The 14,883-nt window shown below is 44.7% G+C and overlaps 1 protein-coding gene across 3 annotated transcripts in view; it reads left to right on the plus strand.

The window, feature by feature from the left end:
- The window catches only part of MYO1C (myosin IC), a 51,455-nt gene that overhangs the window by 2,933 nt on the left and 33,639 nt on the right, over positions 1-14,883 (plus strand). Inside the window, exon 1 of one of the 3 annotated variants that reach the window (XM_058854066.1) lies at positions 6,330-6,679. The exons of the other annotated variants lie outside the window; for them this stretch is intronic. The gene's annotated coding sequence lies outside the window, so the exon portion shown is untranslated. Of the gene's footprint in view, positions 1-6,329; positions 6,680-14,883 lie in introns of those variants that run through there. 3 annotated transcript variants of the gene reach the window in all.

Consider the following 14,883-nt stretch of genomic DNA (forward strand, 5'->3'; position numbering starts at 1 on the left):
ACAGAGAATATTCTGGTATTTAACCTCTCTCTGACAGTTGCTTGAGGTGGGAGGCTCCTCCAGAACTACTTGTGGATGGCAGCTGCTTCGTTTTTAAAAGTGACTAATGAGAAAATTTGCTTGGTTGGTGGGACAAGCCATGAAAACAGAACAACTTCTTAGACTGCTTGGGAAGAAAGACATTTTTCTTTCATCCCCTTTTGGAGCAATAGACAATTGCCAGTTGTCAGCACCTTTTCAAAACTTAGAAACTGCCTAAGGCTTGTGGAACTGATGAGTTCTTAATTTTCACAGTAGGCCCTGATACGGCAACCACTGTCATAACACTTTGGGTGTTTCAGTTTTGATAGTGGATATAATCCTCTGTTTTAGGGAGGGGCTGTGTAAATGTGAAGTTTTCTATTCTGCCTGGAAGGGACCAATGCAGTGCTACACTGAACACATGCTGTCCTAATTTATCATGGTATAAAGGATAGATTTATTTTAAAGAGAAGAAAATGGTGTGAATCATAGCACACTAAGGAGTGAGAGATCCCATGTGAGTCAGGATCCACAGTGTGTAATTTCTGTTCTCTTCTGCATAATCAGTAGTGAAGGAACTTGTGATTTACAGTACATCTTCAGGATTTATAGTAACTGTAAGACAACATACACAGATCCTGACAAAATGAGTCAAGCCATTTTTATTTTTCATTTGATCTAAGCCCTCTGGAGGAAGGCCAGTAAAACACCAGGGGCTAAGAATGCTTTATGACATTAAATATAGCGTTTCTGTCTAGGAATAAGCTCAAACTCTATGGATGGCTTTATGCAAGGCTAAGATAGTCTTAATCTTGTTCAGATATTTAAGACTTTTCTGTTTGTAGTGTCATGTTGCTTATTACTGCATTGGGAACCACATGCTTTCTAGGAACTGGAGAAATTCCTCTACCCCCATCCAAAGGAACATTCTGCTCCAAACGCAGGAAAAACAAACTGCAGCAGCTGCCACAGTCCCAGGGCAGTGTATAAAATATGGCAGCTACCACTGCCCCTTCCCTTGGCTCTTACCTGGCAGGTGTGAATGGTTCCAGCATGGAAAATGATGAGGATCACTGGGCTGCAGCACTTTGCCTCCCAGTTCAAAGGACTGATGAGTGAGCACTGTTCACAGATAACCACCAGTGCCTTCTGGAGGACAAATGTGTGTTTGGGGAAAGCTGATGTCTTACAGGTGCTGCAGAAAAGGAGGTGGAGAGAAATCAAAGTACAGCAGATTTTCCCGGGGCTGGACTGTCCCCCAGCCCTTTGTAAGAGATGTGAGTGTAATTCAATCACTTGTCCTTTCACACAGGCTAAAGAACCGTTTATAAAGGCTGATTTGTGTGTTTCTAAAGTGTTACCGTGGGGAAAACCATCTGTGTTGTGCTTTGGGTTACCTCTATCAGTGGCAGCCAAACGTGGTTAACTTGTGAGAAGTGATGCAAATCAGAGCTGAGCAGGCCAAACAAAACAGGTGATTTGTGAGGAGCAGTTTCCCAGCCCGGCTCTCTGTGTGAGCACAGCGACAGGAAAGGCTGGGATCAGGTGGGCCCTTTGTGCTGGCATAAAATGATTGCAATTACGGCGTGTGTGTGTCTCCTGTCAGGGCTTTTCCTGTGTTAAACTGCTGTGGAACCAGCTCCTGAGTGATGTGGTTGGCTCTGCCGAGGATTGCTATCCCTGGCTTCTCCAGAAACCATCCATCCACCCTGCTGTCAGCTCTAGTGGGTGAGGTTTGCATGCCTTGTCCTCCTCTGAGATTGTAGCACAGCTCTTTTAATGCCCGGAGGGAGCCACTTGTGCTGTGCCTCTCTGGATTCAGGGATTTCTTTGCTGGAAAATATCCTGCTCTGTATTTTGTGCCCTCCTCTGCTTATTTCTTGTTGATGTATTAGTGGGATGGGTGGCCAGCTCTTCCCAGAAAGCATTAATAAAGATGTAAGCACGCAGCACGAGTCAATGTGAAAGGCTAACAAAGCCTGTTATGGAAGAAGGTTTGGGGTGGACAAATCTCAAGTAATTTGTTGCAACTGAGTCATGTTCTGTGGGGGTGGAAGTGTTCCTTACAGCCCTGCCCTGCTGTATTTAAATATTTAAACATTTAAATACAGCAAGGAGCAGCAGGGCCAGTACCTTTTCTGTTGCTATATATCTCCAGTGTAGTCTGTTGTATATTAAATTCCTGTACTGGAAGGCAGTAAAGGTTAGTATTTCGAGCTGCTGTGGCATTCATGCATGCATGGATAGCTCTCCCTGGCAGTTTTTTTTCTTTAGGAAGGCACTTGGTCAGGTGCCAATGTCCAGCTTTCCTGGGGCACTCTCAGCCCTTTAACTGGTACGGTGACCTTGGGCCAGCCTGGCCACCACCCTTCCTATGATTCAGTTCAGCAGCTGATAGTAAATGGAATTAATAAAAGTAGAATTTGACATTTTGGCAGTACCTTTGCAGTGCTGCAGTGAGGTCCCAGGGCTGGGAGGTACAGCAGGCTGCAGTCACTGAATGGGCAGTGAAGAATGTCGTGTCAAAATGTGTTGTGATATTTGCCAGGAAATGGAGAGTCCATGAATGACTAAAACATCCTCTGTGACACAGCTGTGATGGCACTCAGCCTGCAGGCTGGGCTCTATGGGCTAGAGCTGTGCCTTCAAATTTATTTTGGTGGCTTCTTTTGAAGGTACTTTTCTAGTAAAAATTTCACCTCAGAGTTTGCTGTGAAGATGATGAAAGGTCTAAAGGGGAAGTCCTATAAAGAGCAGCTGAGGTCACTTGGTTTGTTCAGCCTGGAGAAGAAGAGACTGAGGTCAGACCTCACTGGGGGCTGGCAGCACTGACCTCTGCTCTGTGACAGCAGGAGGGAACAGCTGGAGCTGTGCCAGGGGAGGTTTAGGTTGGCTCTCAGGGAAAGGTTCTTCATGAGAGGATGCTGGGGCACTGCCCCAAAGCTGCCAGAGCTCCAGGAACATTTGGACAGTGCTCTCAGGGATGCACAGGTTGGAATTGTTGGGGTGTCCCTCCAGCTCAGGATATTCTGCGATCTGACTCTGTTTCCTTTCAGTGTTCTGGTGTCTGACCAGAGATTTCACCCTTACAAAAGGGCACACAGAGCTGTGCTCCTAACCTGGGGCAGTGCACACTGGAACAGGAAAGCAGCCTTTGGAGGGGCTTGGAGGCTGCAGGGAAACCTTGGTGCCTCAGCAGCTGAAGTTTCATTAGGCAGAGTGATCCCGGTGCCTTCTGCCAGCTGACAGTCACAATCAGGTGTATTTGGCCATTTTGCTAATGAAGAGAGGGATTATGGAAGGAGCTGTAATTCAACTAGGGAGCAGTGTTTGTCAGAGGATTTTATTGAGCTTGCAATTGCATTTTTCTTCATTACAGTATACTCAATATTTTATGGTTGTCTTTATGTCTGTTTTCATTGCCACCTGCTGCCTGCTCTAGATGGGATATTCCTATCCAGGAAAGAATCAGCTTTACTTCAGCATTGTAATGACAAACTGAGAACAGAAAAAAGGGTAAACTCAGCTTTCACACTGCACATATTGTTCATGGCTGAAGGGTCCAGTTAAGTCAATGTCCAATTATATAATGAAGAGATAGTGATCTGTTTAGCTTTTTAGAAAATTAAATTCCACTGAAACAATATAACTGGGACTATAGAAGTAGGAGGAAAACTATTTTCCATTCTGAAGCAGGCCTTTGTATAGAGTTGGGTTTTTTTAAAACTAACAGTAACTAATAACTTGTACATTATACAGCCCACACTGAGTCATTGTTTACTCAGGGAAATGACTTTCAACAGCCAGACTTGTTTGCGAAGTTTAATAACTAAAATATGCAGTTCTGTGCTTTACAAGGCTGCACACTATAATCAACATTTGGGAAAAAACAAAACCTGGTGCATATTTGCAACACCACACAGCACTGCATTACAAATGGTGCTGCTGCAGCTCAGGTTTTGATCTGCCCTAAAAGCTGGTAAGTCCAACGGTGTGGTTTGGAGAGAGGGAAGATTATTGCACAAATTAGTGTTGGGCTTTTCTGGAGTTTTATTGAACCTTCCAAATTAGAGACCAGGAAGCCTTGTTCCGTGTCCACACATCTTGTTGTTTTAAATAACAGGTTGTCTTCCACTCTTAGGACTTTTGGAGTCTGTTTGAAATTGCCTCTTGTGCTCCTTGGGAGGGGAAGCCACACCTTTGCACCAGGGAGCCAGGAATTCTCTCTCTGACAGAATTGGAACTCAGACAGCAAAACAGATGTTTCTTTTGCCCCTTTGAGTGAGCACTGGAGTTCAGTTGTGAGCTTTTCTGCCTCTTCCTGGCTCATTATCTGCTCCTCTGTGTTATTGTGGGGCTCTCTCACAGATATTACAGGAAACTTCCCTCGCCACCCATTACACCTGTAAAGGTTTTAACAACAGCCAGGGTTTGTGTCCCTGGTTCATTTTGGGGTTCTGAATAAACAACCAAGTGCAACAACCAGCACAGCAGCCACCACATTTCTCAAGTAAACCAAGTGCTTAATTTAAAATAGTGTATTCAAAAAGTTTATTTTTGATTTTTCCAAAATCACAAGCTTTTGTGGACACAATTTTGTTAGAAAATAGAAAGGAAAACTTCGTTTCATGTGAAAATGAAGGCGAGTACAAAATATGTGACTTGCAAAATCCTCATTTTATTTGTGCATGGATTTGTTTGCTCTTATAAGTGGGGGAGGGGATCAAAAGCAAGTTCTGCAGAGTAGTACAGAGTGTATTTTTGTGTGTGCTCAACCATAGCACTCTGTGGGAACACAGATTATATTTAATTTTGCTGATCTTCTGTCCAGGAATCTGGTGGATAGGACCTGGGAACAGCAGTTTATGGAGCCATCAGAATAGAGCATCAACTTTTACCATCCCAGAAATTCTCATGTTTTACTTTCATACTTCCATTAAAACAAATGTACAGTGCTGTGATAATCCTTGCAGGATTGGAATTACTGAGGGAGCCACCAGGTTTCCTTGGGCATAAACCCAAATTGTTCTGACTGCAAGGTGTCAGGATGGACATGGGTTATTTCTGGTCACCTGGGGTGTAGAAAAAGTATGGCTGGACATATCGAGGTGAAACATGGTTGTTTGGAAAGGGAATTTACAAATTCAGAACCTTCAGGGGGTTTGGATATTCTATGCTGGATGAAGGGGTGGGATTTCTGAGGCTGAAAATCCAGAAGGAGAAGTGGAGGCTGAGAAAGGGTGGGAGACCAATAAGAAAAGCAGAAACTGGAAAGGAGTGGGAGGCTGAAATGGTGTGGGAGGTCAGCAAGGAAAGCAGAGGCCAGAAAGTGGAGGCAGGAAAAGTTTGATGGAGATAAAGATGTGTGGGAGGCAGAAAAGGTGGTGAGGCCAAAATAAGCCCTTATCAGAGATCTGATCGATCTCATTTTGCTCTGTTGGCCTCCACATCCTCCTGAAGAAGGGGGACTCACAGACTATTAAGTTGAAGAAAATGAAGAAAAGCTCATCTTTATGGAATAACTTGGGGACAAATGCCCATTGTCTTGGCTCTTGTATTACTTCAGTTGGTGCTTAGTTTCAGCACTTGAAAATTTGGTTTCCAGAAGGAGGCAGCTCTGTAAATTGTTTGAGTCTTGATTGTAAGAGTAGGGCAGATGAGCTGTAGTGCTGCCTGACAGTTCAATACCTTAAAATATTGTTATTTAAGGTCACCAAAGAGGTGTCTCCTCAACCCACAGAAGAAACAGCATTCTCATGACTGCTTTTTTAGGGATTTGAGAAAGCTAGGAGGAATTTGGGATAATTTATGCACATTCAAGAGGTATTTCCAAACCAGGTGTTAAAGTCCCTTAGACCTTTTAAGAAAACATCATGAAAAAGCACACTGTCTTTTCTTTGCCTGATATAATTAAAGAATACAAAGGCTGATGGTTTTGAGCCATTTACATATTAGGGCAAAGCTTTCAGACATTATTTAACTCAAACACAAACTAATCTGATTTGAGATGTTTGTGTCTTGATACAAGGAAGAAGCAGAGAGGAAAGGAGAGTGAAAAAAAAAGATGAGCTGCACTTCCTGGAGACAAAACAGGGCAAGGCTGGTGCTGGCAGCCTGGCAGGTAGTGAGTGCTGAGAGGGAGCGAGGACTTCCCTGCTCTGGCAGGCTGGTCATGAGGGCTCCATGTGAAGAGGAAATGTTGCAAGAGATGTGGTGTTCTCTATGCAAAACCCCTTGCGTTGTGCAGGAGGCTGTTTGATCTCTCTCTCTCTCTCTCTCTTCAAACTGAAACCTGACCGGTTGCCAAGTGTCTGCTCTGAAGTTTCCGGATCTAGGTGGGGACGAGGGAGTTCCAACTGTAACCTGAATGTGTTGAACTGGCAGCTGCTGGTGTCCAAACCACTTGCACTGGGAGGAAAATTCCACAAAGTGGCTCCATGTAGGATGAGAATGTGAACTATGTCCAGGCTCACGGCCATGGAACTCACAAGCTGCGCTCCTGGAACTGTTTATTTTTTTCTGGAGGCTTCAGTGAAGTTGGCTGTTTGTCACTGAGTGCAGCTGTGCTGGAATGCTGCTTGCCTGCCATCGGAATAGGGAGCACCTGTGAAAGGATTGTGGTGTCACCTGAGAGGAAGAAAATCAGTGTTGCTGCAGGGTGAGTGTGCACATCTGGGGAGAAATCTCTGTAAGAGCCAGTTATTGCCTTCCAAAGTAAAATTAGGTTGTGAGAAAACTTGTTTTGGAAAGGTAAATTCTGGTGTAAAGGTCTAAAAGTAGCTGTCAGCTTGGTACCTGGCTGCCTGTTTTGAGCAGTGAATTTCTCTGTGCTGAACTCTTGAAAGTGCTTTTCAGGCCACACTTCCAGTGGTCTCAAATTATCTTAATTGCAAGGCACTTATCTGAACTGATGAGTAGTTAACATAAATGTGACACGGTGCTCGTTAGAGTAGAAAATCAATCAGTGTTTAGTGTGGGCTGGATTGACATTTCTGGATTGATAGGGGATGGGGAGGTTAATTTGGGTGATAAATGGTTCAGTGATGAGCGTGTGGTGTGAGCTGCTCCTCTCCTGTGTGCTGGCAACCAAAACCCATCAGCCCTCATTTTTAAGGCCAAAAAGTGTTGTCAGTTTTTGCAATTTTTTGGAGTAGCAGAGCAGTGCTGGGACAGGATCCCCACGTGCCAGGTTAGGTGATTTATGGTGCTGCTCCCCTGCTCCTGGAGCACTGCAGCTGACAGGCTGCACCTCTGGTGGCATTCCTGGGCTTGTCCCCAGGGCTGCCGCAGGTGATACTGTCCTTGCATCACTTCTCCAGGATTTCAGTGCTTAAGGCATGAGGATGTGCAGAGGGGAGGGGATGAACAAGCAGCCAGAGAGTCTTGGAGCTTAATCCACATCACTTCCATGAAATGCTCTTTCTTTTGTATTCCCCCAGTATCTGAGATAAGCCTATCCTGATAGCAGTTCTGTTTAGAATCATAGAATGGTCTGGTTTGGAAGGGACCTTAAAGATCCTTGTGTTCCACCTTTCACCAAACCAGTTTAAATTGGTTAACTCCCTGCCTTGTACTTGCATCCATTTGACCCTTTGGTAACTCTTTGAAACAAAGTTGGGAGTGCAGTGATGAAGAAAACAACATTTTCTGTTTGTTTAGCTCCCTGAACTGTCTGGTCAGAGCTGAATGGATCTTAGTCCCAGTCCAGAGGGGCAGGGGCTGTGTCACAGTAACATCAGCTGTCCAGGCCAGCTGACAGCAGCCTGGGACTGTCCTCTGGCACCTCAGAGGACATTTTCAGTGCCCTTTCCACCTTGGACAAGTGTCTGTAATGTAATGATGTGGGAATGAAGGCTTGTGTGGCTGTTCTGTTCTTACACTGCTGTGTTTTGATCCTTGAAGTCAGTGCTAGTGAGAAGTTTGTTTGCTAGAAGGTTCTAGAGTCACACTGGGGGACTTTTGTGCTCTGACATGTGGGCTGATTGGCACTAAAGCCTCCCAGCATGTGCACGTGGAGCTAGGCCAGCTGTTTGGAACATAAATGGTAATTAGTTGTTTTCTAAATGTTGGCTTTACTAAGGTTTACAAACAGAGCAGGCGATCGCCATCCACTGCTCGTAAGGAACATTCCCAAGCTCTGACAGTCCCAGCTCCTGAGGACCTGCCCATGCAGTCCTGCACTGCTGGTGTCTTTAATGTGCTCTCAGATCAGAGAGAGGCACTGATAAATCCTTCCAGGCTGCACAGGCTTGGACACAGAGCCAGGAAAAGCTGGTGTCTGTTCTGCCTCTTGCCAAAGCATCCTTCGAGTGGCTGGGATCCAAAACGGGGAGAAGAGCCCAAGGCACAGGGGTCCATTTGGGCACTGGTGTCTGGAATATTTTGCTCCTTTCCCCTTCCCAGAGCATTGTTTTTCTTGGATGGAGTTTGGGAGAGCCAGTGCACTGAGGGTCAGGGTGGGGGCTGCCCTGCCCAGATGAGGATGCAGACATTCCCACTTTTGCTCTGCTTTTTACCAGGTGTAAATTTGTAAAGGACCTTTGAGCCCTGTGGGACTCTAACAAGGCATTTGTGGTGGGTTGTAGGACAAGGTTACTGTGTTGTGGTATCTGAGCATGATGTGACTGACACAGGGTAAGGGAGAGGGAATTAATTCTGCTGCCAAAACCTTCCGTGCGAGAGGTCGGATCTGGCTCTGTGCCCACTCCGGGCATACGTGCAGGTTCCTGCAATTTGTTACTGTCACCACCAGCAGTGGCACACAAGGAAACAAAATTTAAGAATGCCATCCTGCAACAGAGACCTCAAGAGGCTATTTCTAGATGGAATTGAAGCTCTGTGTGATGGAGTGTGGACTGTAACCTCATTGTGAGGGTAGAAAACAACCAAAAGTGGTTTGCACTGGAATTCTTTATGCTGTAGCAGGCAGCTGGATTAAAATGTTTTGGAGTTTTGCTCCTTTTTGTTGCACTTTGGGTGAAGAGGCTTCACAACCAGCTGTCATCCAGCAGGTGAGCTGGAGTGGGTTAGCACTTGGAAAAGTGAATTTTGGAATAGAGGGATGTACCCTGCAACTACCTGGGACCCATCAGCTGTTGTGGAATTTGTCAGCTCACCAGACAAGTGTGTGCTCCTCTCACACACACCAGGAATTCTGAGAATGTGAAGTACTCTGATTCCAATCCCGGATGGCCCTTCCCCTCCTGCTCCAGGGGCTAGTGGAAGTAGGAAAGGAGGTCAGGCTTGAAATCCGAAGTCTGAGGAGAGGAATTTGTGGATGTACAGCGGATAACGCCCATCACTCACTGCATTTTGCCACTCCCACTCCCCCCTCCTTTGTGGAAAGTCTGATTAAAGGCAGCCGCTCCGCCCTGGCTGTCTGAGCCATACATCCATGCACAAATGCCAGATTCTCTTCATTCCAGGCTGCTGACTTCAAGGAGGACTTGCTCTGACAAGCTGGAAATGAGGGCTGGCAGCTTCGTCTGCAGCTCAAAGGCTTTATCTCTCTTAGACACTCTTCCTAACATTTCCCACAAACACTGCTCTGCTGGTAGGAGCTGTTGCACACACAGGATCCATCAGGCACTTATGAATAAAGCCTTACCTTGTGTAACTCTTCTCAGAACAGGCAAGGAACGCTTCACAAAGCCCCTGGCACCGGCAGAGCTTGCTCTCCTTGTGCTTCAGCCTCATTATCTGGGGAGCAGTAGGAAGAGTCAGCTCAGCCTTTGATTCTCCCGTCCCCCTACCGAGCCCTGGTGTTCTTTCCTCCACAAAGATCCTACAGTCCGGCCTTCATCTCCCACTTGGCCTGTTTCCATCAGCTGAAAGCTGGCAGCTTTCCATCATCTCCAGCTTCCACAGCATATTGTGATGGTTCTCCACCTCAACCTCTCTTTCCTCTCTGAACTCCCACCTTCACTCCTGCCTCACTGCTCCATGAGGAGTTATTTTCCTTCCAGGATTGTTCTGGCTCCAGCAGCAGCCTCTGTTTCCCTGCTGTTGCCTCACTGCTCCATGAGGGATGCCAGCTGTGTCCACCTGTTCGGGTTGTTTTGCATGTGCCTTCAAGGCATTTGCAGCCTTGAACCTGGAATATTCATGTTCCCTGGTTTATCTCAGTCAATTGATGAACTCAGCCTTCAATAAATACTTTCCCAGGGTGAAATCTATTTGAGATGTAATAATGGTTCTAGAGAACCTGTGCCAGCACCTGCAAGATGGCCAAGCTCTTCTTTGATTGCTGTTTCTGTTTCAAAATCAGTATTAGAGCAAGTGTACTTTTACATTCACATATTTAACATGTGGAATGAGATAACCTTAAGCTTGATGCAGTAAGGTCTGCACCCTCATATAAAAATTTATCATAAATCAAATTTGAGTCATCATTGTGGTTGTGACACGATTTCTGCTTAAAAGGGCATCTTTGGTGTCATCACCATATTGCTTCAGAAGCAGCTTGCTGGTGAGGGTGTGTACATGTCTATAGCACCTAAAAACCATCAGGCCAGTGTCGAATGTCTGCCTGGTGCTTCACAGATTGCACAAGTGGCTGTTAGCAGGAAAAACTTTATTTTATTTTTTTTGTCAGATTTTTGAGGGAGGGCTGTTATCACAGGGCTTTGACTTATGGCCATGTAACCAACTCTGCGGAGCAGAAAGGGGATCCCAATGAGATCTGCTCCAAATTCTCTCTCCTGTCCATGGGACTGTTCTTCCTGGGCATTGTGTGAAATAAGACTTGTGAAACAAAAGCTCTAATTTCCCTTTGTGAAGCTTGATACAGAGCACACAGCTGGAGCAGCAGGATATGAGAATGAGAATTGTTGTTGCGGTGAGGATTTTGAACAAGAAGCAGGCATGAAGTACCCAAAGCATTTAACCTCTGTGTTTTATTCATCCTGGAGCAAGTGTAATTTAAAGTGGCACCTCTATAATTGATGAAGTATCTTTTTACCATTTGTTTAATTACCAGTTTCAGTGTCTAGAAAGCAGCAGATCAATAATTTACAGTGATGAACTTCCCTGTGTCTCTGTTCTTCTACTTCAGCCATGCAAACAACAGCTCCTGAAACAAACCCTCAAATATTGATGCTTTTCCTTTAGGTGATTTAAAAGAGCTTAACCTTTTTTCCTGCCACAGGTGCACTCCAGCACCATTGAAGCTGAGGGCAGAGCATTGACCTTGTCAAGGCAGGGTTAATTTAGGGCTTGCCCTGGATGTTGTATCAGCTCTCAGCTTTTTGCAGCCTCCTCTCATTGTTGGAGTGATGAAGGCTGGGCTCCTGGTGTTGCTGTAACATCAGATGCTGCTGCCCTGGCTTTAGGAGAGTTGTTAAAATGGAAAATTCAGGCTAATGAACCAAAGCTGCTGCCTGCGGTTTATATGTATTTCTTACGTGATGGGGTTTGATAACAAATGTTGACTTTTCTATGTGAAGTACCTGTTCTGGAGACTCTTGGATCCTTCTGTCAGGTTAGAGCTCAGATTCCCTCATGGTCCTGCAGCACCTCCCCAAGGGGAGGTTCTTGATGTGTCCAAGAGGAGCTGCAGGTTCTGTATCTGTCAAATCAGAGGGAAAAAGGTGTTTCCTTCCCAGTGGGATGTGCCTTCAGACAGTTCCTGCTGTGATCCTGGCTGCCATGGACCCTGGGGTTTCCCCACACAGCATCAGAACACAAGATCTAAAGACACCCAGCTTCCATGAGATCTCCAAATCCGTGCATTTCTAGCAGGATGATGAACTCTGCTTTCAGACTGCCAGTCTCATACCTGTGATTCTTCTCACTTTTTAGAGCCAAGACAAATATCTTATTTCTCCTAGACCTGCCTTTGAAACTGAGCTAAGAACTTAGTGACTGTATCCTTGGACTTGATATGAAGAAAAAACAGGGAATGCATCCCTTTCCTGTCTCTCTTAGGAGTGCCAGTCCTGATCTCCTGTTGGAGAACAAGGTGCTGTGGGACAGTTGGCATTTCTGTTAATGTCACAACTGTCATTTCCTTCAGGATCTCTCCTTTCAGTTGGAGCTCACAGCCCAGAAGAAGGTTTTGTTTACAAAGTAGGTGTAAAGGGTGATGAGGAAGATTCCTGGGCCTGTTGTGTCAGCCTTAGCAGGGTTTGTGCAGTTTTGCAGCCACCAAATGCAGGATTAGGAGTAAATCCGAGAAAGAAAAAGGGTTTGGACCTAACCACAGCTGGGGAATGAATGTTTCCATTCTCTGCAGAGCCCCTTGTTTATCCAGATGTGCTGCACACATTCCTGAGGACCACAAAGGGATGGACTCCTTCATTGTTCTTTAGTGTCTTTGTTTCTGATTAAACTGATGTCTCTGATAATGCAGAAAGTTTTGAAAATGCAGAGAGCAGGACTGTGTAGTTCTCCTTAGGAGGGAGCTGGAACTGCCTTGGAGATGAGATATTCCTTACAGTCCAAAGGGGGCTAAGTTGCAGGCCAATAATTTATTCATTTTGTAACATCAATGTCATTAGTGCTTCTTTTACATTAAAAAAAAAATCTTTATTTAAGGCGGTTTTGATCCACTAGGAGTGTCAGTTTTTAAACTCTTGGAAAACAACATTGTGAATTGTTTGAGTGCAAGCTGATGCAGGTGGATGTGGGGTATCCTTCTGAAATGATTGCTGTATTTTCCAGGCAGCCTGGAACACTTTTGCCATCCTAATGGCAACTCATCATTCCCCGTGGATGTTAAGTGATGCTAAAAATCTATTTTGGGACAAAAGAGATTCACCAAAGCATTAAAGCCTGTTCACCACAGGCTCCTTGGGGCGCTGGCAGAGCAGTGAGAGGAGATGACCTCAGACAATACCCTTCATCTGGTGGCTTTTCCCCTCGTTTTCAGCAGGAGCAGGGCAGGCAGGGGAAAGGGAAGCAGCTCAGACATCAGCTGCAATATCATCTGTCCATGTGCTCAGCTCGCTGCCAGCCCCAGCCTGACACCCTGCCAGGACCAGTCTCACTGCCTGGCTCCTCTCCTTCCGTCTGCCTCTGCAAACTGCTCAGGCCCTTCCTTTCAGCACAAGCTGGAATTTCTACAGCTCATCCAATATTCTTATTTTGGGTTCATGATCTAGTTGTTGAAACTCTCTCCTTAAACTTTTCTTAGGGGGGCTTGTGCCATCACAATCAGTGTAAAGTGCTCTTTGTTCCCTTACAAAGAAGGGTTTGAAAGAAGTTCAGTCTCATGTGTGTCACTAATAGTTTTATTAGAACTTATTTATAACTTTTCACTGCCCCAAAATAACTGCCTGCCTTAGGCCAACAAAGTCAGTTTGGAACAGAGGAGAGATGGGAAAAAAACCCCAACAAACAACGAAACAAAAAAACCCTGAAGTGGTGGAAGTACAGACTGTGCCTGTAAACTCTTCACTTCTAAATCATCAAATTAAAAACTGCTCCACTTGTTTGAAAGCATTCCCTGTGCTCACAGAACTGAACTCCACTTGAAATTGGAGTTTGCTACAGAATTGCTACGTTTGCTTTAAAGGAGGGTCACACCCAGAAGGAAAATAAGAACTTGTTCCTCCCAGGTATCACCCAACACTTGCAGGTTGCTGACTTGGCTTTTTCCCCCTAAGGAGCCTGTGGATGTGCCACAGAACAAACCTATGGCAAATGCAATTGTACCAATACATAAATGTTGCTCACAGCAACATATCCCTGTATTTCCAGTACAAATGATTGATAGCCCAGATATTACACTGATATAAACATCTTTATCCTACTATAAACTGTCAGTATGAAGGGATTTTGTTGTTAAAGTAACAGTAGAGAGGAGTAGGGTTAGTTATTTGTTGGGGCATCACTCCTGTACAAACTATTTTATAAAAAAATCCAAATTTAAGCAAATATGTTCCACGTGTGAGCCTCTCTCCTGTGCTTTTCAGGAACATTTCAGTCATTTGACCTTTATTCTTCTGGCTTTGGAAGCTTGAATATACTCATAAAATCTAGATATTACCTATGCTCCAGTCTCCACATAACAGGAAAGTTCATGGCTTTGGAAACAAATTAGGAATTCCACAATAGCTTTATTCAAGCTTTATGAAAAGGAAAAGCTCCATGCTGCCTTAAAAGAAACAATTTCACTTGGCTCTTTTGGAGGGAGGTATTTCCTTTTTAAACTGTTTTTCACAGTACCAATGATGTGATTTTGGGTGTGGTTTGTTTTAATGTAAAGATATGTTGGTGAAAGATGTCAATTAAAGAGAAAAGGACAAGAAAGTCGGTGAAGTTCAGTTGTTTCCTATAAAGTAGTCTGATACAGTAGATAAAATTGGTATTTGGACTTCTGTAAAATGATGTGTGTTGGCACAGTTAAGAATGATGTCTTTCAGGTAGCCTTCCTTAGGTTTCAGATTTAACCTACTAAAGAAAATAAAGCAACTTAAACTTTCTATTTTAGTGCTGGCAGTTCTAAACAGACAATTCCTGCATTCAGAGAAGAATTTTGCAATCACTGGGGGCACAGGGGAGGCTTGGGATCCTGTCAATACAACATTAATAGGGGTGGATGAACTCTGCTTTCAGAATCTCAGTCTCGTACCTGTGATTCTTCTCACCCTTTAGAGCCAAGACAAATATCTGATTTCTTCTGGACTTGACTTTGAAACTGAACAAACTTAGTGACTGCATCCTTGGAGCTGGTATGAAAAACAAACAGGGACTACAACAGTGTTAGGGTCCAGCCTTACAGCTGAGACTTTGTACTGACTTAAATCCACAGGGAGCTCGTTCCCAAAAATGTTCTTTTCCAGATTTAACTTCCAGATGCCACTGACCACAAGCCATACCAGCAGAGGCCATCTTGCTGAATTGCTTTATAATTGTTATGGA

The sequence above is a fragment of the Poecile atricapillus genome, chromosome 21, assembly GCF_030490865.1.
Source record: "Poecile atricapillus isolate bPoeAtr1 chromosome 21, bPoeAtr1.hap1, whole genome shotgun sequence".
NCBI lineage: Eukaryota > Metazoa > Chordata > Aves > Passeriformes > Paridae > Poecile > Poecile atricapillus.